The sequence below is a fragment of the Myxocyprinus asiaticus genome, chromosome 2 (genome assembly GCF_019703515.2).
Source record: "Myxocyprinus asiaticus isolate MX2 ecotype Aquarium Trade chromosome 2, UBuf_Myxa_2, whole genome shotgun sequence".
Taxonomy (NCBI): Eukaryota; Metazoa; Chordata; class Actinopteri; order Cypriniformes; family Catostomidae; genus Myxocyprinus; species Myxocyprinus asiaticus.
In genome coordinates, this window is record NC_059345.1 from 66,122,086 (window position 1) to 66,149,007 (window position 26,922).

Genomic DNA, 26,922 nt, shown 5'->3' on the forward strand with positions numbered 1-26,922 from the left:
AGCTTTAAATATTGCAGAATCCTTGTAAAATACTATGATCATGGTTAAGTAGATACCTTTCTGCCATGTTGAGCACGTTTGCATAGTTTTCTCATTATTCCTCCTAAAACTTTTGTCTATTTATTTTTTTTTAACAAAACTGGCACACATTATCAGAAGACCAAGCCTCACAAGCATTACTAGTTATGTTTTTTTTTTTTTTTATCGTTTCATTGTAACAAAGCAACCGATTTGACGACGATGATGTTGAGGCTGCAACTTTGCAACACTGGCGTATTGAAACTAAACTTGGCAATTTTTCCCATGCCATTCATACAAAGTGTAACACAGATCTCACAGATGTGCTTGTCTATAGACATTCAGAGGAATATTCACTAAGAATGAATTGCGCCCGCTAAAAGCGCCGGGGTTTTTTTTTTTTTTTTGCACGCGCTAACTGCGCTCATTTAGTGCCCAATTCACTAAAGGAATTATGCAGATCAGGCAACAGTGCAAATGCCCACAAAATTGTTGCTGAATGCAATTTGCACACGCAATTCTGAAGTTTTAAACTTTAGACTCAAAACAAGAAAAAAATCTGCCAATGGGGTAAGCAAAATAAACTTGTTTTCTCTTTGAATTAAGTTTATTTTTCTTACTCCATTGGAAAACAAGACAAAAATACTTGTCTTGAAAATAATTTTTTGCAGTGAAAGAAGGTAATTTGGGTAACTTTGGAGTTCGGGGTTTTGCTAATAGGGGGCGTGGCTAATCCAATGGCTGGTCTTGTGGAAGTAGAATGGCTGAAATCTCTTGCAGCACCTTTGATTGCGCCCGCTGAACGTGATTGTGGGTGGTTAGTAAATAAGACGCAGGTATTTGCACTGAAATACCACACAAAAGTGGTGCAACTGTTTAGTGGATCTACCACTCAGTCTAATTTTCAGTTCATGCACCACCCCCATTGTTTCATCGAATATCTCGGCCTCTGAGTGGACTATAAACTCAATCTAGGTGTCATCGGCACATAAAAGAGACATTTGTATTAGATGTCTTACAGAAATCATATTTTACTTTGTGATTCTTTTGAAAATCTTTCAAACTGTGGTATTAGGGCAACAAAATGAACTTCATAGTCACATAAGAATGAGAGCTTTAATTTGAAATATGACTGTGAAATACTTTTATATTCATATTAAAATTTCTACCACATTTCCTCTAGGTGGTGCTTAATTTGCAAATGTTATCAGTCCTTATTTTGATATTTTATGTATCATAAATGCAAAAGTGATGGTGCTCTATTACAAGTTTAGATTCTAAGCTTTCGAATGATACCACGTATCCTGGAACTTTAACATTTTAAGTGTAAACTTACTTCGTGAAATAGCCCCCCTATGTACCAGCCAGTGGGTCCACCGAGTTTAAGGTTCAGAATTGACCGCCAAGGAGTACCATTAACACAAATCTATGCAGCCCTAGGTATATCGCTTCAGTTTACAGGGCATATTGCACCAATGAGTTTGGCCCCGTCAAAGTGGTTTGAAGTTGTTTTTTATTATTTGCTCATTTGCTTTGAATGATTTTCCAGAGCATAGAATCTGCATCACTGTGGCAAATCAGCCAAATATGCAGTGTGTTTACACAGTCTTTTTAATGCCACACAGAGGTGGCCAACATGTATACAGGATTCATGCATTCCAGTGTTGATTATAATGTTGATTTGCAGTATGCCACTGATTGGAACTTTATTTGTGCATGTGAACACAAATTGTTTCCATTATTGACACAAAGTTGTTTTGTCATTAACAATTTCTATTGATTCCAAACTCAAATCAACACAAACAGCACATGAAAACACAGAATCAACTTAAATGCCATGAAATGAAGGCACACCATCCGACTTCCATCCCCCAAGAATCACCTTCCTGCCAATCATCATGCTGAAATCTGAGTGCTCAAGACCTCACAGACATAACTCCAAAACTCTTGAATCTTAGTACAGAACCAAAAAACGTGGGCTATGTCCCCATCCTCCAACTGGCATCGCCAGCGAGTAGGTGTGTCTTTAAGGCCAAGCCTATACAATCTAGAGGGAGTCCAATAAAAACGATGCAGTATCTTAAATTGAATGAGGCACACCCTTGCATCCATAGACATAGACTTGACATTTTTAAAAATCCTACCCCAATTCAAATTTCTCCCCATAACTTCTTAAGAGATGTTAAAACCCCATCCCCTAGACTCTGAATTAGCCAGGAATAGTATGCTGAAGCCTCGTGACCCTTTCCAAAAGCCGCAAGTACCATCTCAAGAGTGTCAGCTGCTTTAGGGGGCTGCGTACTACACCCAAATGTGGTACAAAGTAGATGGCACAGCTGTAAGTACCTGAAGAATTGAGATCTGGGAATCCCAAAATGCTGTATAATATTTTCAAAGGATCTCAATGCTCCGTTTTCATACAGGTCACCCAGCGTAGCTACTCCCTTCTCAATCCATTCTGTCCAGCAGAAAGGGGACTTGATAATGCACAGTTTAGGGTTTAACCAAATACTTGCGGCAACGTTCAGGTAAATGTCTGAATTGAACACGCAGGAAACTTTTGTCCACACTATATGCATGTACAAGGTAACGGGATGTGTCTTTACTTCTCTGGGCAGCTTGGTAGAAAGACTTTGCAGTGGCAAGATGGGGCAAGGAACTCCTGTTCAACAAAGAGCCAGGGAGGAGCTCTCTCAGGTGGAAGTGACCAATGCGCCAAATGTCTAAGACCAAAAGCATAATAGTAAAACAAAATCTTGGGGAGACCTAACCCACCTTTGTCAATTAGCCTGTGTAACTTGTTAGAATGCATCCAAGGATGTTTACCATTCCAGATAAAGGATTTAGCTATACTGTCAAATTTTTTAAAATAAAAGAGGGGAACTTCAATGGGGAGAGACTGTAACAGGTAGTTGAATTTTGGAATACAATTCATTTTTATAACATTAACCTTCCCAATCATAGATAAATGTAATGAAGCCCACCTTTCCACATCACTCGAAAACCTTTTTAATTAAAGGGTCAAAATTAACTCACACAAATTTGATGGGAATAAAATACCCAAATACTTAATGCCCTGTTTGGGCCACTGAAAGGCACCCGGCTGAAAAGCTGTTAACGGGCAGTACACTGTCAGAGCCAAAGCTTCGGATTTAGACCAATTAACTCTGTATCCCGAGAACTTAGAAAAGGAATTGATAATTCTGTGGAGGCATGGCACAGATCTAGTAGGGTCAGAGACAAATAATAAAATATCATCTGCATAAAGCAAAAGCTTATGCGCCATACCTACCACCCCTGGAAAATCATCCTCCTTTCTTATCATGGCTGCTAATGGTTCCAGGGCAAGACAGAGCAATAAAGGGGAAAGAGGGCAACCCTGCCGGGTGCCCCTATCCAGAGTAAAATAATCTGAAATTAATCAATTTGTTTGTACCGCTGCTACCGGGTGTCTATAAAGTAACTTAATCCAATTAATAAAAGTATTCCAGAACCAGTATATTTCCAAAATCTTAAAAAGATAATCACATTCTGCCATATCAAATGCCTTTTCGGCGTCAAGTGAGATGGCAGCGACCGCAGTCTGATCATTCACTACTGACCACATGATATTGATGAATAACGAATGTTATTTGAAGAGCTACGGCCCTGATTAAACCCCACCTGATCTATATGTATAAGAGATATCATAACTTTACTTAATTGGTTAACCAAAATTTTTGACAATATTTTAATGTCAAGTTGGATCAGGGAAATTGGACGGTAACTCTTACACGCTTGGATCTTTGTCCTTTTTAAGAATCAGACTGATCCGGGCTTGTGTCATGGTTGGCGGAAGCTTTCCATTCTATAATGATTCTGTATAAACTTCTAGCAAAAGTGGAGCCAGTTCTGTAGCATAAGATTTAAAAAAATTCAGCGGCAAAGCCATCTGGCCCCGGAGCCTTGCCAGTAGGCAAGGTCTTAATTACCTCATCAAGCTCCTCCAAGGTTATCTCAGAATCAAGAGAATTTTTTTAATCTGTCATCAGTTAAGGGAGTTCAAATGGTTCCACAAAGTTTCTAATATCTTCATCAGTAGACGAAGATGTGGAACTATAGAGATTAAGATAGAATTCCTTAAAAGCATTATTAATATCAATGGCTGAGGTAAATATTTCGCCATCAGCAGATTTCACTGAGGGAATGGTAGAAAAAGACTCTCTCTACTTTATATGTCTAGCCAGAAGTTTTCCTACTTTGTCCCCTGACTCAAAGTATGACTGTCTTGCCCTAAATAGCCAAAATTCCACCTTCCGCGACAAAACAGTATTATATCTATATTTCAGTCAGGCCAATTCTCTGAGGCCATCAGATGACATTTGGCGCTTCAGCTCTTCCTCTGCACTTTTAATATTCCCTTCCAACTCCACGAGTTCTCGTGCATTGGATTTTTTGATGAATGAGGCATAATGTATGATCCGACCCCTAATAACCGCTTTAAGTGCTTCCCAAGCCACACCCACAGAGGTTACTGAGGACCAGTTGGTCTCCATATAAACATTAATTTTGGCCTTTAACATTTGTTGAAATTCAGGATTTTGCAAAAAGGATACATTAAAGGGTCAACTATATGATTTATTTTTCTCCGTATGTGGCAACACCACTAAACCCACCAGGGCGTGATCTGAGACTAAAATGTTCCCAATTGAACAATCCACAACAGATGAAATGAGGGACTTAGATATTATATATATATATATATATATATATATATATATATATATATATATATATATATATAAATCCATTCTAGAATAGAGCTTATGGACTGATGAAAAAAATGTATAGTCCCTACCAGATGGGTTCAAAAGTCTCCAAATATCTGTAAGACAAAGATTTTTACACATCCTGTGAAGCGTCAATTATGCTTTAGAGGGCTTGCACACTTTTGCTTCACTATGATCAAGGACTGAGTCCATCAAATGATTAAAGTCTCCTCCCAATATTATATCATGAGGGGTGCCAGCGGCTTGCAACATCCCTTCAAGATCTATAAAAAAGCATTGATCACCAACGTTAGGTGCGTAAATATTAGCCAAAATCAACCTTTGCCCCTGAATTTCTGCTAAAACAATAATGACTCTTCTTATCTTTAATCTATTTGAGACATTTGAATTGTAGATGTTTACTTATCAATGTAATGACTCCCCAGCTCTTAATTGAGCCAGCACTAAAGAAAACATGTCCACCCCATATCTTCCCAAATTTTTCAGCTTCCTGCGGGAAAAGATGCATTTCTTGAAGAAACACTATATCATATTTCTTACGTTTAAGAAGAGAAATAACTTTCCTTCTTTTTATGGAGTGCCCCAACCCATTCACATTCCATGTGGAGAGACAATCCACTCATAGATAAAAAAAATAGATTGTCAAAAATAAAATTATAAAGACCACATTCCAACATTAGTGCAACAAACAACCCCTGAACTACCCTCTGAACCAAACAAACAGAAAAAAAAGAACATTTGTGCGTATTAACCCAGTGCACGACAGCACCAACCAGCATCCATCCCTCTAAACTCAAACAGTCCATGTACACCTACGAGAGTCCCTGCGACAACTTTGCCATTGGATTGCTCAAGTCCGGTGTTTCTATACAAATTTTGTGAGACAGAATTACACAACAAAAGATAATCTATAAAACAAACTCCAGCCAATAGGCAGAATAAACACAAAGAATGTGTAGATTCATCCACATACTGTCCCGAAGGTGTGTTCCTCCCCAAAACAAACTCTAGCCATTATCGGAACCAACACACATACAAAACAAAAACAAAAAAAACAAAACAAAATATAATAAAAAATTATAATAAATAAATCAATAAAAATACAAAAATAAAAAACCATTCAGTTTCCTCGGACAGTCAAACGAATGTTCAGTGGGCTGGCTGTTTCATCAGTGCAGCAAATGACCTAATCCTTCCAATGTCCTGCAAAAAATATTCCACAAAACAAACTCCATCCAATAGGACGCACAAGTACAAAAACGAGCAGATTCATCCACAACTGTCCTGAATGAGTGTTATTCCACAAAACAAACTCCAAAGAAACAAAAAAGGTGCCTAGTTTCCTCGGACAGTCAAGTGTATGTTCAGCGAGTCAAGTTCACTTGAAAAATCACCAAATGGCTTACTCATTCCAATGACTTTATGAAAGACATTGCTTGTTGTGGGCATGTAAATACTTTGCAGCCATCCTTAGTATCTATTCTCAGTTTGGCCAGAAACATCAGTGCAAAAGCGACCTTCTGTTGATGTAAGAGATTCTTGCATTCCTTGAATCGGTCCGTTTGTCTCTTGTCGAATTCGCAAAGTCTGGGAACAAGAAAGTGCTGTGGTTCTTCCAAGAAAGCTTTCCTTTACTCCTCACCTCGTGTAACGAGATCTTTATCGGATGATCTCAGAAATTTGGCCAGAATTGATCGGGGCCTGTCTCCTTCAGTGGATCTCCGAGCTGGGACCCTGTGAGCTCGCTCGATTTCCAGCTCATGGCCTGTTATGTCGAGCAGACTTGGGAAGAGCTCATCTAGGAATTTTACCATATCTCAGCCTTCCTCGTTCTCAGGAATTCCAACAATTCGGACGTTGTTTCACCGATTTCGATTCTCAAGGTCTTCCAACTTTTCCCAGACTCACTGCAAATCTGCTTTGTTCGCTAGCGGATTAGCAGCTAATTCCCTCTCTGATTACTCCAGATAATCGATCCGTCTCTCGATATCCCCGATTCTTGTAACCAACTCAGAGAATTTCGCCTCCGTGGACGTAATCGATCGACGTATTACTGCAAGATCCTCCAAGTCAGCAACGATCTTTGTCAGCATTACAGACATGCTCGCCAGTTGCCACTGAATTTCTCCCACCACGCCGTCCAAACCGAGTCCCTGGTCTGCGGCCCTGTCTGGAGTATCAGCTTGAGTACGTAAGTGTCTTTTAATGTCTCCAGAGCTCGAGGATTTTGAGTTCTTTGATATATTGTCTTCAAAGCACAGTTATGAAACAGAGTGTATCAAATATCACCGGTTTATGACACAAAAAGAATTAAAAACTAGCAAAGTGCGCAGAGCTCGCCATTCACACGTCCGACCCCCGCATGGCGTCATGTGACTCTCCCATTGATACAAAGTTTTAAAGTAAAGCATTTGCTGTAGAATATACATTTTTCAACTTAAAAAACACAATTTCTGACAATGGCAGCTTTTTTGTGTATTGATATTTCTGTGTGGCCAATGAGTGGACAGAATTAAACTGCAGCTCAGCTCTGAGCCTAATTAGGTGGCTAATTATGGTTTGACATGAGCTCAGAATAGAAGTAATTTTTCACAGTCTGGTAAATGGCATTGATAAGGATATTGGAATAATGCTGCCTTCAAGACATGTTGGAATGATTGTATTTATGAGATGGGCGCATGTGTAGGTCCCCCTTGTTCATTCCCCAGACAGCCAGTCCATCCTTGCTAATATAATTTTTTGTCTCTGCATAATAAGTTAAAGGAGAAAGTATTTTAACATTGAAAAATGGATGCACATCACACATTTTATTATCAATTAGACAGATCATGCACAGTATTTTCACGTCATTTTGTTGCACTAGTGCTACAAAGACTCCCATTCTTTGTCGGAAAGTATGAAATTGCCTGACACATCCAATTTTTTTATAACCAAAATCAGATGTCAGATTTTAATCTGCATCCTGAAAGAATATAACTCACATGGTATGACCAATAGAAGATTGAAATATCAAACACTGATCTCAGATTCAATTCAAAGAATAAATATTTCAAAGCTGCTTGTTTTAATTGTTGCAGGAAAGTGAGTAGATGGTATATTTTACAATTTTGATTATTATATTATTTATAATTTGTGATTTATTGTTTGTTTAACCCTGAAGCCCTCGCACAAGATATCATATCCTGGTCTGTTGCGTGTCTGAAATAATTTTGCATACTCAAAAACTAGTGTGACTGCCCCTAAATCTGTTGAATTCCAATGTGGCTTTGGTTTGTTTAAAAAAAGTCCAATCTGATAAATGTTTCAGCACTTCTTTTACCACAGTTTGAGCTACAGCTCTTTTATTGACAATCTTTCACTGAGAAACGAGAGCGAGAGAGAGGGGGTAAAATGACTCTGCACTTTCTTTGTTTCACTCTGTTGACTCTCTCCACCCATTCACACACACACACACACACACACACACACACACAACAACAACAGCCAGTCCCTTTCAGCGACATCACTGAATGAGTCCAGTAGAACAGAGCTTTCCAGAACCATCAGATGACACAGACATGTGCCAGAATGGGTATCAGCGATTCAAGGGACAGGGTTGCACATTTAGCCCAAATTAAACTACCAGGTTGCTAGTTTGAGACCAAATGTTTCTTTATAGTTGACGTATGCAGTCAATTTGAATATAGTTTTCATTTGTCTTGTAATAAACAAAAATAGATATTCTGTGATAGTAAACTTATATAGTCAAGAAAGACTCTATACACTTTTGAAAAAAAAAAAAAATGTAATTTTCGTAATTTTTGCTTTTTCTTGTATTTTTTTAAAATTGTTTTTATTGTTACAGTATTCATAAGGGAAAGGTTGAAGAATACTAAAGATCTGTTGGCATAACTCCAAAACATGGATGAAGTAAAGGTGGTGGAATGAGTTCCTGGGTCAATAATGACCTGAAGTATGCATTTAGGTGTTAACGAGTATCCCAGTGTTTGTAATGGGAAAATATAGGGTAGTAATGGGAAAATATTGTGCAATACAAAATTGTTTTGTGGGACAAAACAAATTTTTTTTTTTTTTTAGTTTTAAAGTCGGCATGAAACGGAAGTTGTGACCGACTTCCGTATTGTGATGTATTTCTGAGTGAAACAGCTTATCGAACAAGAAAAAAATTTGGGATGGGGACTTGAGTTTATCCATTGGCTGTTGATTGAATTGTGAAAGGTGGGTGTTACATACCGGGGTGGAGGCAGATCTGAATGCGAGTTTGCAGTCGACACAGACAAACACACACCCCTTCCAACGTGCTGCTCAAGCCAGAGCCGGTTACCGGGGAAATTGAGCTGCAATCTCAACACACTGATAATAGCACATCAGGGTCTTTGCTTATGAAGAGGCTGTAGCCATTGAGAAACTAGCAAGTAAAAGATCACAATATTTCAATATTTTGAATCACAATCCACTAATATAAAGGGGAAAAACACTTAATCGTGCTGTACATCCCAAGATATCTGCATTTAAAAATATTAATAAACTCCAGTTGTATTCAGTAATGACAAAGTCTTTCTAGCAAGTCAGTCCACTGTCAGCCATCTTTGGAACGCTCTCGGGAGACTATTCCCAGTCATGCTAGTGCAGCTCATATCTACTTGAATGGGGGAACACCATCGGTCAAGATTACGATCAAAGAACATATTTCAAATCAGCAATAAAATCTGATAATATTGGAATTATAAATTGCGCTTCTCTACCTCATATTACACTGAAACACGCAATTTTCCCGGCTTGTATAACTAATGTGCATGCACGTTAGCAAGTTGATTGACAGGCAATATTTATATCTAAAAGGTGATTGGCTCTTTTACCTGTAAGGCGGGACTTCCTTTTTACATCCATTGACTGTTGGGTGTTCCAATTTCTCCCATTAATTTAAACAGAAGTGGCCCGTCTCTGTTAAATAGTCTCTGGCAGTGATCACCTCAGCAATTCAAGCGTAAATTGTCTTGAACACAACCGCAAATTCTCCGTTATTCCTCCTTCTTCGAAATGTAAATTCAAGCCAGCTGGCATGTACAGTAACTAAGGAAGTTTGGGATAAGTAATGGGAGTTTTGGGGGAAAACAGCCGAAAATACACATTTTCATCTCTGCATTAGCTGCTTTGATGGCAGGTTTGTTTACAAGACCCTTGGAGGGGCGGGGTTAAAACTGATTACCAGTTGCATACATCAGCAGAGTCAGTCATTTCACTGGAAGAGCAAGTTATGACATTTTGATTAAAGATTGCGAGGTCAAAATTTATTTTTATAATATAGCGAATATTCATGGATGAATCTTTCACAATAAGTCCAGTAGCATGCATCAATAAAATAAATAGGGTCAGTTTTGATTTCATGCTGACTTTTAAGTAAATAAATTTAGTTATACACGTAATTAATAAATTGAAAATCAAATGAACAGAATATGTCAACCACAACTGGGTCTCACGATAAGTTGTAATATAGTGTAAATTGGTGAAATATTAAGAAATCAGAAAAGGTGGCTCGTACAAAAACATACAGGTTTTACTTCCACAGAGAAAAAGAAACAAACCAACAAATTATGTTGTTATGATTTTTACTATGTTTACCCACTAACCTAAACCTAACCATAAAGTGTAACCTGTTACCCAAAGCATAAACCTAACCATGATTTTAATAGGAAAATAACTATATCTTCAGACTGATCTCAAAGTGAAATCAGAAAAAGAAGGTTGACTTTTCTTTAGCTAAAATCGGTCTGTGCTTACAGTGCCCCAGTGGCCAAAGTGGTAAGTGTTATTGGGTGTATGGCCACATATGAGCTCCATTTTATAGGTGAAATGTCCACGGAGGGGCGCCAAAAGCGAGTTGTTAAATGAGATTAACAGTGAAGAGGAATGCATATTTTATAAACTGAACCCCCAACCCCGACCCCAGACATAAGACTAACCATCAGTGAGTAACAATTTAACGTTAGAGGGAAAAATGCAACCTCCAAATCGTGCTCTTCAGTGATTATGCGAACTTGATCACTTTCTGGTTTCAATGTGGGATCTGAACCTTGGTCTCTCATCCCATGCTGCTGATGCAACGTGCTTCCGGTCACACCACACTGAAAGGTAAACACATAGGAGCAGATGCAAAAACGTCTGATAGGAGATGATGATCATTGGTGAGTCGGCACAACGCGGCTGATCCTAGGGTACCTGATCTCTCGGAAACAACATGCCGATTTCCCGTGTGATCATGTTGATATCTTATGATTTTGCTATCTCGTAAGAATTATTTTGAGACTGTGTTGGTCAACTGAGACATTGTTGTATGATTTTAATTGTTTGGGGGATTCAGACATTTTACATGTTTACGACAAGCTACTTTCATGCTATTTTAATCTTTTGTTAGATCATATTTTATCTTACATACTGTATATAATAGTTTACACAAAAATTTGCATTTTTGAGAAATTATCTGTATGTCTCTAATGCTTTAAATAAGTAATGGGACTTTAAAGGATACTGTCTTTGTGAAAAGTGCCAAAAACTTCAACACCCTCTCTCTCTTTCTGTCTTTCTTTCTTGCTTTTGTGCTTTTGCTCTTTGTCAGTGTGTTTCCACAGGATGTTTTTAGAAGTTCTTATGTGAGTCTACTTCTTCTCTGTTCCGAGCCGGTCTTGTGACAGGGAGAGAGAACTTCCCCATTAGAGCGTTTCCTAAGTCGCGCGCACGCACACACACACACACACACACACCATATTTTTATATCATTGTGGGGACTCTCCATAGACTTCCATGCATTTTATGGATTTTATACAGATCTAATGATAATTTCTATCCCCTAACCATAACCATACCCCTAAACCTAACCCTCACAGAAACCTTTTTGCATTTTTACATATTTTTTTTTTTTTTTTTCCTTTTTTACCCAGTTTGGAATGCCCAATTCCCAGTGCACTTTTTAAGTCCTCCTGGTCGCGTAGTGATTCGCCTCAATCCACGTGGCGGAGGACGAATCTCAGTTGCCTCCGCTTCTGAGATGATTAACCCACGCATCTTATCACGTGGTTGTTGAGCGCATTGCCACAGAGACACAGAGGCTTCACGCTATCCACCGCGGCATCTGCGCTCAACTCACCACACGCCCCACCGAGAACTGACCACATTATAGCGACCACGAGGAGGTTACCCCATGTGACTCTACCCTCCCTAGCAACCAGGCCAGTTTGGTTGCTTAGGAGACCTGGCTGGAGTCACTCAGCACGCCCTGGGATTCGAACTAGCGAACTAGCAAACTCCAGGGGTGGTAGGCATTTTAACATTTTCAATAAAACATTGTTTAGTATGTTTACTAAGCCATTTCCCTCATGGGAACCACTGGCTGGTCCCCACAAGGTAGGTTTTCTTGGGTTTTACTATCCTTGTGGGTACATTTGATCCCCACTATGTAGTATAAACATGGTTACACATACAGACAGACACACACACACACACACACACACACACACACACACACAGTACTTTGATCTATCATTTTTATTTGCTCAGTGCTGTAAAAAATTAGAGGGAGCATTTTTCACAACACTCATTTGCATGCATGTTTTGTTTGTTTCTATGTGTTTGCATATATTTTTGTGCATGAACAGCCTGAGTTGAGAGCAAATTTACAACACACAAACTGAAAACAGGCATAAAGCCACAGTAAATAAATAATGTACATTACGACTGCACATGATAAACACATTACAACAGTGGCTACTGTCTGCGTTCTGATGATTTGATGCAAAGATCTCATTTGTGCATCATCTGCAGGTGAGATCCAGCTGGCTTTCCTTTCAGACGCACACGTGTGATGTGAGTCGACCCAATCTGGGTCATGGCAGCATGGCGGAATGCCACCATCAGCACAGCGGCACATTAAATCCTCCATTCCACTTACAAATCCCTTCCAGAGAGCAAATTAAAAGCTAACTTTGTTGAAGCGAGTGTGTTAATACTACATTAATACTAATGAACTTTAGTCTCTTCAACAGTGAGAATTTGCATTTCCAAGCAGCGCCTATGAAATTTCCACAAAACGGCCATACTGCTGACACATATATTCAGATATGCAAATATCACAGGCCTTGCACACTGCACTGTTTAACTGTGTTTAACTCTCTCTCTCTCTCTCTTTTAATAAAGTCCTGAAATCCTTTTCTGTTTTAAACTTCTTAATGCTCAGACACACAATTTGGATTTCCAGTGTATTAAACTTTCATGACCTTGCATTCAATATTGGGATGTGTATTTGGTGGTAGATCTGGAGTCTCAAGAGAGCTGTGAGATTTAATGATGACCATAAAACATCATCAGCATTTCAAAGTTTAGTGTGTTTGTATGTCTGATGCCAACAGAGCAAAATTGATTCAATGAAAAACAAATCCTTTGGAATTACCTGCACTTGAGCTTAAATTTGTCTTAAAATCTGGTTTGATCTTCATCTAAGTTACAATATTGAACAAACACACTCTGATTTGAACTAATAACACATAGATTATTGTATTTTCTTGTACATACTGAATATATCATTCAAACAATCACAGTGTAGGTTGGAAAAAGTATGTGAACCCCTAGGCTAATATCATTAATAAAAGTTAATTGGAGTCAGGAGTTGGCAAACCTGGCAATCAATTAATGAAATAAGATTGGAGGTGTCGGTTAGAGCTACTTTGACTTATAAAAAGCACTCAAACATTTTGAGTTTGCTATTCACAAGAAGCATTTGCTGAAGACCTATGATCTCAGAAGACCTACGATCATGAATTGTTGCTTTGCATAAAGCTGGAAAGGGTTACAAAGTTATCTCGAAGAGCTTAGATTTTCATTTGTCCACAGTTAGACAAATTGTCTATAAATGGAGATGATTTAGTACTGTCGCTACTCTCCCTAGAAGTGGCCGTCCAGCCAAAATGACTCAAAGGGCACACCGCTGAATGCTCAATGAGGTAAAAAAGAACCCTAGATTGACAGCTAAAGACTTGAAGGAATCATTGGAACTGGTTAACATCTCTGTTCATGAGTCTACTATATGGAAAACATTAAACAGGTATGGTGTCCATGGCAGGACACCACGAAGGAAGCCGCTGCATTCCAACAAAAACATTGCTGCATGCCTGAAGTTTGCCAAAGACCACACTGACACTCCACAACACTACTGGGAAAATGTTTTGTGGACTGATGAAACTAAGGTTTAATTTTTTGAGAAGAACATGCAGTACTACGTATGGAGTTTAAAAGGCACCACATACCAACATGAAAACATTATTTCAGTGGAGGGAGCATCATGATTTGGGGTTGCTTCGCTGCTTCGGGTCCTGGACCAGGCAGCAGGACAATGACCATAAACATTGAAGTAAATCCACTACAGAATGGTTACAAAAAAGAAAATCCACCTTTTGGAGTGGCCCAGTCAGAGCCCAGACCTTAACCCAATAGAGATGCTGAGGAATGACCTCAAGAGAGCTGTTCACACCAGACATCAAGAATACAGCTGAGCTGAAGCAGTTCTGTAAGGAAGAAATGTCCAAAATTCCTTCTGAACGTTGTGCAGGTCTAATCAGCAGATACCAGAAACACTTGATGTTATTGCTGCCAAAGGAGGATCGACCAGTCATTAAATCCAAGGGTTCACTTACTTTTTTCCGCAGCACTTTGAATGTTTAATCGGATATGTTCAATAAAGACATGAAAGATTATAATTTAGGTATATTGCATCAAATATTGTCATTACAATAGTCCTTAATATTCTTTTGGTGTGAAATATAAACTGGCCATGTCCTTCTAACTGCCTCATGTGGTTAAATAAAGTGCATTCTCCCCATGAGTCTAAACCGCTGGATTCCACATCACTCATTTTTTTAGAATTATTTGTTGTTTAGAATTATATTCTAAAATAATAATAAAGATAGGCAAGGTCGCTCAATTCAGTTCTGCCAACTGCAAATGAGATTTAAAGCACTGAGTGAAAGAGAGAGATTCATACTGTATGAGGATGATGAGGATGTGGGATTGTGTGGAATAGAAAGGAGGAGGGATTATCTGACCGGATAGCAAAGTGACATCAGGCCCGAAAAATGTGTGTGTTTGTGTATGTGCGGCTTTGAGAGAGAGAGAGAGAGAGAGAGAGAGAGAGAGAGAGAGAGAGAGAGAGAGAGGGGGTTATAGGGAGGAAAAGGCGTTTCCATTCTCAAACCGGCGAGACAGTCAGCAACGTGCGGTCACGAGCGAGTGAACGGACTCACAAAGTTTCCCGGATCAAACCGTGGCACATTTGTGTATTAATTCACTGAATTCATCACACATATTCGCAGAACACACACTAGATTTGATGGTTTTTGCTGATGTTTTGACTCTGTGCTGAGCTGGACTTTGTATTTGGGCAACCGAAGCGCGAAGAGGATCTCATTCATCAGCACACCGGGAGCATCACCAGTAAGTCACGGATCAAAATAATAATAATAATTAAAAAACAAAACAAAACAGTACCCTGTTAGTCTACCATGTTGACAGGAACCATGTTATTTTTTGAAATACCTATAGGAGTAAATACCATAGGATATAAATATGAATAATTCTTATTTATTATTATTTATGGAAGTACAATGGAAAACGATAGTATCACTTTAATCCTACAATACTTTAATCTATCTATCTATCTATCTATCTATCTATATAAATATCTGTCTGTCTGTCTGTCTGTCTATCTGTATGTCTGTCTTTTCTATCTATCTATCTATCTATCTATCTATCTATCTATCTATCTATCTATCTATCTGTCTGTCTGTCTGTCTGTCTGTCTGTCTGTCTGTCTTTTCTTTCTATCTATCTATCTATCTATCTATCTATCTATCTATCTATCTATCTATCTATCTGTCTGTCTGTCTGTCTGTCTGTCTGTCTTTTCTATCTATCTATCTATCTATCTATCTATCTATCTATCTATCTATCTATCTATCTGTCTGTCTGACTTTTCTATCTATCTATCTGTCTGTCTGTCTGTCTGGCTTTTCTATCTATCTATCTATCTATCTATCTATCTATCTATCTATCTATCTATCTATCTGTCTGTCTGTCTGTCTGTCTGTCTGTCTGTCTTTTCTATCTATCTATCTATCTATCTATCTATCTATCTATCTATCTATCTATCTATCTATCTATCTATCTATCTGTCTGTCTGTCTGTCTATCTGTATGTCTGTCTTTTCTTTCTATCTATCTATCTGTCTGTCTGTCTGTCTATCTTTATGTCTGTCTTTTCTATCTATCTATCTATCTATCTATCTATCTATCTATCTATCTATCTATCTATCTATCTGTATGTCTGTCTTTTCTATCTATCTATCTATCTATCTATCTATCTATCTCTCTATCTATCTATCTATCTGTCTGTCTGTCTGTCTATCTGTCTGACTTTTCTATCTATCTATCTATCTGTCTGTCTGTATGTCTGTCTTTTCTATCTATCTATCTATCTATCTATCTATCTATCTATCTATCTATCTATCTATCTATCTATCTGTCTGACTTTTCTATCTATCTATCTGTCTGTCTGTCTGTCTATCTGTATGTCTGTCTTTTCTATCTATCTATCTATCTATCTATCTATCTATCTATCTATCTATCTATCTATCTATCTATCTGTCTGACTTTTCTATCTATCTGTCTGTCTGTCTGTCTGGCTTTTCTATCTATCTATCTGTCTGTCTGTCTGTCTATCTGTATGTCTGTCTTTTCTATCTATCTATCTATCTATCTATCTATCTATCTATCTATCTATCTATCTATCTATCTATCTGTCTGTCTGTCTGTCTGTCTTTTCTATCTGTCTACTGTATCTATCTATCTATCTGTCTACTGTATCTATCTATCTATCTATCTATCTGTCTGTCTGTCTGACTTTTCTATCTATCTGTCTGTCTGTCTGTCTGGCTTTTCTATCTATCTATCTGTCTGTCTGTCTGTCTATCTTTATGTCTGTCTTTTCTATCTATCTATCTATCTATCTATCTATCTATCTATCTATCTATCTATCTATCTATCTATCTATCTATCTGTCTACTGTATCTATCTATCTATCTATCTATCTGTCTGTCTGACTTTTCTATCTATCTGTCTGTCTGTCTGTCTGGCTTTTCTATCTATCTATCTGTCTGTCTGTCTGTCTATCTTTATGTCTGTCTTTTCTATCTATCTATCTATCTATCTATCTATCTATCTATCTATCTATCTATCTATCTATCTATCTGTATGTCTGTCTTTTCTATCTATCTATCTATCTATCTCTCTATCTATCTATCTGTCTGTCTGTCTGTCTATCTGTCTGACTTTTCTATCTATCTATCTATCTGTCTGTCTGTCTGTCTGTCTATCTGTCTGACTTTTCTATCTATCTATCTGTCTGTCTGTCTGTCTGTCTGTCTATCTGTATGTCTGTCTTTTCTATCTATCTATCTATCTATCTATCTGTCTGTCTGTCTGTCTATCTGTCTGACTTTTCTATCTATCTATCTATCTATCTGTCTGTCTGTCTGTCTGTCTATCTGTCTGACTTTTCTATCTATCTATCTATCTATCTGTCTGTCTGTCTATCTGTATGTCTGTCTTTTCTATCTATCTATCTATCTATCTATCTATCTATCTATCTATCTATCTGTCTGACTTTTCTATCTATCTATCTGTCTGTCTGTCTGTCTGTCTATCTGTATGTCTGTCTTTTCTATCTATCTATCTATCTATCTGTCTGTATGTCTGTCTTTTCTGTCTATCTATCTATCTGTCTGTCTGTCTATCTGTATGTCTGTCTTTTCTATCTATCTATCTATCTGTCTGTATGTCTGTCTTTTCTGTCTATCTATCTATCTGTCTGTCTGTCTATCTGTATGTCTGTCTTTTCTATCTATCTATCTGTCTGTATGTCTGTCTTTTCTATCTATCTATCTATCTATCTATCTGTCTTTCTGTCTGTCTATCTGTATGTCTGTCTTTTCTATCTATCTACCTATCTATCTATCTATCTATTTATCTGTCTGTATGTCTGTCTTTTCTGTCTATCTATCTATCTATCTGTCTGTCTGTCTGTCTGTCTGTCTATCTATCTATTAAAGGCTGGTTTAATTGTGTTGTACACACCTTATTAACTTATTCAGTTATTTTACTTTAATCGTCCATGGTTTTTGTTTCATTTCGAATTTTCTTTTCATCGTGGCACACAGCTGCTACACTATCTCTTTGGGTTCACTCCAGTAAACACAGAACGTTTTAAGAACGTAATTGAGTTTGCTGGGACGGAACCGGGACTCGGGTAACCTGCGGACCGTGGTCAAGTGTTCTAACCCCAGTTCGGCGGAATGTGCACGCTGGATCGCTTTATTTGAGCTGTCACACAACTATGACGAAACCAAATCATAGAACAGTGATTTTTAGAATGTTTGCGCAGGGTTGTGTTCAATAATGGCGGTGTATTCCCAATTCCTAACTGAAACCAGTGTCAGAGAATATACTTTTACTTTAAGGAGCAATTTTTAAAAATACATTTATGTCAAATATGTCAGTTCAGTTAATTCATTAATACAAATTCTCAAGATTAAAAATGCATTACCTCTTACCCTACGAAATCAATAAAAATACAGAATAATTCATTTGAGACATTTGTGGTGAATTTTTTTTTGTTTGTTTTTTTACCCTAAACCCCTCCTTAATTTCTGACATTGACTGAAAAGTTGTGTTGTTTTTTGAGTCTCTGTCAGACTTACTTTTTATTCACATTTTGCTTTCATATATGTTCAAGAATGTATTACCAAACATTACAGATTAGTTGGCACCAGATGTAAATGTTTCAGAATCTGCAATTGAAAAACCCATAATGATTGGCCACTATTCTGAATATTGGTGGTTACGGCCCTGTGTACACTCACTGAGCACTTTATTAGGAACACTATGGTCCTAATAAAGTTCCCAATTATGGCCTTCTGCTGTTGTAGCCCATCCGCCTCAAGGTTCGACGTATTGTGCATTCTGAGATGATATTCTTCTCACCACAATTGTACAGAGTGGTTATCTGAGTTACCGTAGACTTTGTCAGTTTGAACCAGTCTGGCCATTCTCTGTTGACCTCTCTCATCAACGAGACATTTCTGTCCACAGAAATGCCGCTCACTGAATGTTTTTTTTTTTTAGTTGTTATTTTTGGCACCATTCAGAGTAAATTCTAGAGACTGTTGTGTGTGAAAATCCCAGGAGATCAGCAGTTACAGAAATACTCAAACCAGCCCGTCTGGCACCAATAATCATGCCATGATCCAAATCACTGAGATCACATTTTTCCCCATTCTGATGGTTGATGTGAACATTAACTGAAGCTCCTTATTATAACAGGGAATAATGATTTTATGCACTGCACTGCTGCCACACGATTGGCTGATTAGATAATCGCATGAATATGTATGTGTACAGTTGTTCCTAATAAAGTGTTAAGTGAGTGTGTATATATATAAATGTTGCATACATACAGTATAAGTAAACAACGTTGTCTGGGTAAGATCTGGGCATAGATGTGTATAACTTCCTCTGAAATTCCTACAATGATGAAGACTGTTTTTGGCACCAACCCTCCAAAATATGACTAGCAGTTTGTGTTTTTAGCTAAATGAGTTTCACAAGGGCTCAGAGAAACTGCTGCAGAAGCTTTCGGTCTGGACTAACTCATTATAATGTCTTCCTCTTGGACTGTAGTGCTTCCCTGTTCCTCTCACGACACATGTTTTCTTCTCCCTTGAAGGAAGTAAAACCAATTGGATCCAGAGTGTGAATGTGGAAAAAAACAGAAGCATTATTTGACAGTCACACAAGTGTGTGTGTGTGTGTGTGTGTGTTTCCTGCACCTGGTGCACAGTTTCTCTGCCCTCATATCTTACATATTGATTTGTGTTTTGCCTGTGGTGAAGAAAGGAGGCAGCTCAGCCAAAATACACCTCCCTCATGCCCTTTTCCTCTGTGTGTGTGTGTCAGGAGTGTTTCAATTGTTTGCTGGCAGAAAGCAAAGTTGTTGCTGGAAACCTTGTTTAATAGAAACTTTAGACCAACAACAAGCCAAACCTCCAGCCACTGTTTTCCCCTGAGGTCCTGGTGCTCTTCCTGGGTTTGTTTGAAGTTTGCAGAATTGTATTTATTAAGCATTTATAATGTGTAAGTTAAAACGTTATAGTCACTATTTGGTAAGTATTGCATGAAAGTCGCCCTTTTTATACATGTTATTATAACCGCTTATTAATGATTTATAAGGCATTTGTAAATTAGTTATTAGTCATTAAAGAACCCAATTTATAAACAATTAAAGGGAACATTTAAGCAAAATATTTCACAAAAAAAGTTTATTAGGTTTAATAATAATAATAATACGTTTTATTTATATAGCGCCTTTCAAATACTCAAGGTCGCTTTACAAAGATGACATGACAAATACTCCAAAAATCATACTGACAAAGCAAACACAAAACAAAATAGAAAAACAAACAAACAAACAAAAAAAAAAAAAACAGAACAGAACAGAACAAAAAATAAAATAAAGGTTTCCAAAAAAAGTTGATGAAGTAATCATTAACCTCAAGCACGAGAGTAGCAAAGAGAAAAGAGATGAGTTTTCAACAGCTTTTTGAAGGATTCATAGGAGGTGACCTCTAGGGGCCATAACACTAAAAGTCCTACCACCCATGGAAGACAATCTAGACTTAGAAGCAACCAAATAACAGGAGTAACGCTTGAGAAGGTCTGATAAATATTGGGTGGCAAGATTATGAAGAGCCTTGTAGGTGATAATTAGAATCTTGTACCATATGCGGTATTCAACAGGTGCTTGAGTATGGGAGTAATGCGTGCTGATATTCTAGTATGTGTGAGGAGACGCGCGGCAGAGTTCTGAACATACTGTAGTCGTGAGAGTGCTTTAGCTGGAAGTCATGTTAAAACAGATCTGCAATAATCCAAGCATGATCTAACAAAAGCATGTATTACAGTCTCTGCATCTTGGGAACTGCGGGACGAATGCGAGAGATGTTACGTACATGGGTGTCAAACAACAGTGTGGGGTCAAAAATCACGCCCATACTTCTATGACTTTTGTAAACAACAAAGTGATGTCACTGTGACGTCATCGTGAGCAACAACTTGCTACAAATAAATAAATATGTAAATAGTTTAGGTGCTTCTCTTTCGCCATTTTGGGCCAAAATGTTTACTTATTTATTTATTTGTTGGTCACGATTTGTTGTTTACAAAAATCTGTAGATATACGACAAAAATCGTGCAAACACCTTTATGTATTTTTAAGATATGAGCAATCAAACGTAGTGGCCCCTTTTTTTGGGCCACCCTTTAGTCTTCAAAATATAGACACATGTATTTAAACACCAACATGTTCATAGTTAATGTGCTGAACTCCACCTTTGGTTACTCTGCTAGGACACCTATGTGAACTTGAGGGGAACTCACTTCACATATCCACTAAAAATCGAAAGTTGATTAAAAGTCATTGAACAAAAATGACTCCAAAAAAGTAAAGTTAGTTCTGAGAAAAGCTCCAGATATTTTGTTTAATTCAACAAAATTCAAATTTTTAAGTGTGGTTTAAGGGTCCAAATACTTTGTTGGACCACTGTAATGTATATTTTGGGTTAATAGTTGCATAACAAACAAAAGTAGGAGTCTCTTCTTGAGTGCTGTTACATAAGATCCATTTTGGGTTTCAGGTTTGCTGTGGATATATGTGTGTATGTGTGTGTGTGTGTGTTTTCTCTGCAAAGTCTTAGTCAGGCTGTTCAGTCATCCCCTAAGTCATATAATGACCATGCAATTTCAAATCTGATTCGGTCTCACTCACAAGGTCGAGCTCAATCTTTCTTCTGTCCTCTGCAGTGTCTGTTCTACAGCTCTGTTTCCAGCTGAACAACATTCACAGCAGATCTCATGACGTTGTAGCACTTCACTGTAAATGATGGTTAGTAATTCAACATGAAATCAAGATTGACCGTTGTTTTTCATCATTTTGGTCACATTTTAGCTTTTTAAAATGTACAAATTTAACGTATTCCATCAATAAATATGATGTCTTGAAATTGCATATATTACATTGCACATATATAGTTACATATTTATTGTTTACAAGGAATGCTCCGATCGATCAACCACTGATCAGTATCGGCTGATATTCACATCCTATGACTCGATCGGTGATCGTAATTTGGCCGATCGCATAAACCGATTACTCATCTCGCAAAAGACACGTGGCTCCTTTAAGACATCAGCAGCGCTGTCATGGCATCACGGAGTGTGGGGAATACTGGCATAGTGTTGTAAGACAACAAACTTGATTCAGCAGTTAAGACTGATGCAATGGGAGAGATATGGCGATTAGTGGTGGGCGATATAACCAAAATCTTATATCACGAAATGAGTCATTTTATATCACGATAACGATATACAGTATATCACAATATAGTAAAATCAATAATAAATTGGTTTATATATTAAATAACCATAATGTCATGCCTATTTTTGGAACTCCAATCAGTGAATTAAATACTTTATAAATTAAAACGACTTGTTCTTTTCCTCAAGGCAAACAATGTCAAAGTACTTGTTTTCAAAAATCAACCTTACCAAAACGCTAAGTATGCCAAATTTCAGTTTGTAATGCTGTTGGCCAATATTATTATTATTATTATAAATATTATTATTATTATTATTATTATTATTATAAACTTTGCTCAAGAAACTTAAGATCTTCTCAAATCAATGCAAAAAGAAAATAAGAAATAGAAGAAAAAAATAGAAAGAAAATGAAACATAAGTAAAAAAAAAAATCCAACGAAAATAAACACTTCTTGAAGAAAATAAATATCAAATAAATATCACATCTTGCATAATAAATAAATAAATAACTGAATTAATGCTGAGTTCATCTTTTGGCTTTCATAATATTCTTTTGTGTGCTTCATTTTGAGGTGGTGAAACAGATTGCTTGTATTACAAGTGATTATCGTTGTGCGAACCACAGATGTCGCACATGTTTTAATAACAAGCTCCTCTTCATTTTCTTGACCTGTTTGGGAGTCGTCCCATTCTGTGGAGATTTCTTTCTCCATTTGGGGTTTTCCTGGGTCAGAAATGATTGAGTAGCGTGAGCGATCTCGCTCGTGAAACATTCGCGTTTCAATTGAGTAGAATATTTCCAAACGCACAATGAAGGTCATTAAATTTGCTTGGACGGCTGCAGAAAAATGTTAAATGCCGGAAAAACCCTGTCCATGTTTCTTCAATTCTCTCGGCCCTGCACACGGATAGATAAGCCCACGCTGCGCACATGAATATTTACTTACCGCGATATAAACGATATAGAAAAATCTCTATCAGTTGACACTTTATATCATCACCACGATATATATTGTCATATCGCCAAGCCCTAATGGCAAATATGAAACGTTTGTGTACTGTACTGTTAATGTGGCATTTCACACGTGACAAAGCAAAGGGAAAACAGCACAAACTGTGAAACGGTCCTTATTATCGTTCACGGCGGCAGCTTCTCAGTCTCTGCCAGGCATTGGCATCTCAGTAATAAAGCGAGTTACATGATGTGGTGTAATTCAAACAACTTTTTTTAATATCTCCCGATTAAATCTACGACAGACAAACACTTGTCTGTCTACGACAGACAAACACTTTTGGACATTGGCTCAGCGATCTCACACCGTAAACCGGACTTCACATTCCTCAATGCCGACCCGCTGTTTACAAACACGCAAGCGGAGCCCTTTGTCTGGGCAGCACGGCCGCGGAAACGCAGGAGGAAAAGGGGAAACAGAGCCGGCGTTCTCATCAGAGTAAGACGCCGCGCAAATCGACCCCCGCTACCCACTATTCTACTGGCAAATGTTCAGTCTCTGGATAACAAGCTCTGCGAGCTGAAAGCGCGGATCTCTTTCCAACGAGAGACGAGGGACTGCTGCGTTATCTGCCTTACGGAAACTTGGATGTCTGCGGAGATTCCAGACTCAGCCATTGAACCCACGGGGTTCTCCATGCTCCGAGCGGACAGAGCGAAAGACCTCTCAGGTAAAACTAGAGGAGGTGGTGTATGTTTTATGATCAACAAATCCTGGTGTGATCAGAGGAACGTACATTCCATCAAGTCTTTCTGTTCTCCTGATCTGGAATTTCTTATGCTTCTGTGTCGACCATTCTGGCTACCGAGGGAATTCACAGCGGTCATTATCACAGCTGTGTACATTCCCCCACAAGCCGACACAGACCGGGCACTCAAGGAACTGTATGGGAGTATAAGTGAGCAGGAAACCGCACACCCTGAGGCCGCGTTCATTGTGACCGGGGACTTTAATAAAGCCAGTTTAAAATCAGTCGCACCAAAATATCACCAGCACATTAGTTTCAACACACGAGGGGACCGGGTTTTGGACCATTGCTACTCTCCGTTCCGGGATGGCTACAAATCCCTCCCCCGCCCACCATTTGGCAAATCGGACCACTCTTCCATTCTGCTTCTGCCCGCTTACAGGCAGAAACTGAAACAGGAAGCACCCACCCTCAGAACGATCCAGTGCTGGTCGGACCAATCAGACTCTACGCTACAAGACTGTTTTGATCGCACGGACTGGGAGATGTTCCGGTCCGCCTCTGATGACGACATCGAGCTTTACGCTGATAGCGTAATGTGTTTCATCAGAACGTGTGTAGAGGAAGTGATTCCGACCAGAACTGTGCGAATCTATCCGAATCAGAAGCCGTGGATCAACAGCGATGTTCGTGCGGCACTTAATGTGCGGACCTCCGCTTTTAATTCCGGGAACGCGGAGGAGCATAAACAAGCCAGTTATGCCCTCCGAAAAACTATCAAAACAGCAAAACGCCAGTACAGGAGTAAGATTGAGGGACAGTTTAACACCACCAACTCTAGAAGCATGTGGCAGGGAATTAACATCATCACGGACTTTAAAGGGAATAAAAACTCCACCATGAACACCGCTGCCTCTCTACCGGATGAGCTAAATACTTTTTATGCTCGTTTCGAGGGAAATAACACCGCCCTCGCGGAGAGAGCTCTCGCGGCCGAAGCTACAGAGGTTAGTTCACTCTCCGTCTCTGTAGCGGATGTAACCCGATCCTTCCGACGGGTGAATATCCGCAAAGCCGCGGGTCCAGACGGCATTCCGGGCCGCGTCATCAGAGCGTGCGCGAACCAGCTGGCTGGTGTTTTTACGGACATTTTCAACCTTTCCCTCTCTTTGTCTGTAGTCCCCACATGCTTTAAAACATCCGCCATTGTGCCTGTTCCAAAACAATCGAAAATAACTTGTTTAAATGACTGGCGTCCTGTTGCTCTGACCCCCATCATCAGCAAATGTTTTGAGAGACTAATCAGAGATTACATCTGCTCTGTATTACCACTCAATCTTGACCCGCTGCAGTTTGCTTACCGCAACAACCGCTCCACTGATGATGCCATTGCATCTACAATACACACTGCTCTCTCCCACCTGGAAAAAAAGAACACTTATGTGAGAATGCTGTTTGTAGACTACAGCTCAGCATTCAACACCATAGTGCCCTCCAAGCTAGATGAGAAACTCCGGGCTCTGGGCTTAAACAGCTCGCTGTGCAGCTGGATCCTGGACTTCCTGTCAAGCAGACGCCAGGTGGTTAGAATAGGCAGCAACATCTCCTCATCACTGACCCTCAACACTGGAGCCCCACAGGGCTGTGTTCTCAGCCCACTACTGTATTCCCTGTACACACATGACTGTGTGGCAACACATAACTCCAATGCCATCATTAAGTTTGCTGATGACACGACGGTGGTAGGTCTGATCACTGACAATGATGAAACAGCCTACAGAGAGGAGGTGCACACTCTGACACACTGGTGTCAGGAGCACAACCTCTCCCTCAACGTCAGTAAGACAAAGGAGCTTGTGGTGGACTTCAGGAGAAAAGACAGAGAACACAGTCCAATCACCATCAATGGAGCACCAGTGGAGAGAGTCAGCAGCTTCAAGTTCCTGGGTGTCCACATCACTGAGGAACTCACATGGTCCGTCCACACTGAAGTCGTTGTGAAGAAGGCTCATCAGCGCCTTTTCTTCCTGAGACGGCTGAGGAAGTTTGGAATGAACCGCCACATCCTCACACGGTTCTACACCTGCACTGTGGAGAGCATCCTGACTGGCTGTATCTCCGCCTGGTACGGCAATAGCACTGCCCACAACCGCAAAGCACTGCAAAGGGTGGTGCGAACTGCCAAACACATCATCGGAGGTGAGCTTCCCTCCCTCCAGGAAATATATACAAGGCGGTGTGTGAAAAAAGCTCGGAGGATCATCAGAGACTCCAGCCACCCGAGCCATGGGCTGTTCTCACTGCTACCATCAGGTAGGCGGTATCGCAGCATCAGGACCCGCACCAGCCGACTCCATGATAGCTTCTTCCCCCAAGCAATCAGACTTCTGAACTCTTGATCTCCCACGATCAAAATACATCAGCCCTGCACTTTATTACTCTTTTATCTCACACCGGACTGTCATAAATTATATTACTGTCATTATATTATGTCTCTCTTAACAACTGACTATCAACCGACAGCCTGAATGTCAATACAGTACAATACTGTACATTCTATATATATACTTTTTTCATATATATTTTAATTTTTATTGAATAATGTGTATCTATATAGTATCTATATAGTAAAAAACAAAAAACAAAAAAAAAACAAAAACAGCATATTGTATACTGTACAGTGTATGTTATTATTTGTATATTGTTGAGTGTAATTGTGTATAACAGATGTTTAAATTGTGTTGTGTTAATTTGATGTTTTAAGTTGTGTAATTATGTATAACAGATGTTTAAATTGTGTTGTGTTAATTTGATGTTTTAAGTTGAGTGTAATTATGTATAACAGATGTTTAAATTGTGTTGTGTTAATTTGATGTTTTAAGTTGAGTGTAATTATGTATAACAGATGTTTAAATTGTGTTGTGTTAATTTGATGTTATTGTAAATTGGTATATGTCTCATCA

General features: G+C 38.8%; 1 protein-coding gene across 1 annotated transcript in view; it reads left to right on the forward strand.

Moving 5' to 3' along the window:
• Positions 1–15,011: 15,011 nt before the first annotated feature.
• LOC127456347 (astrocytic phosphoprotein PEA-15-like) overlaps positions 15,012–26,922 on the forward strand; it is a 62,018-nt gene continuing 50,107 nt past the window's right edge. The window contains exon 1 of the mRNA XM_051724797.1: positions 15,012–15,266. The gene's annotated coding sequence lies outside the window, so the exon portion shown is untranslated. The remainder of the gene's footprint in view (positions 15,267–26,922) is intronic.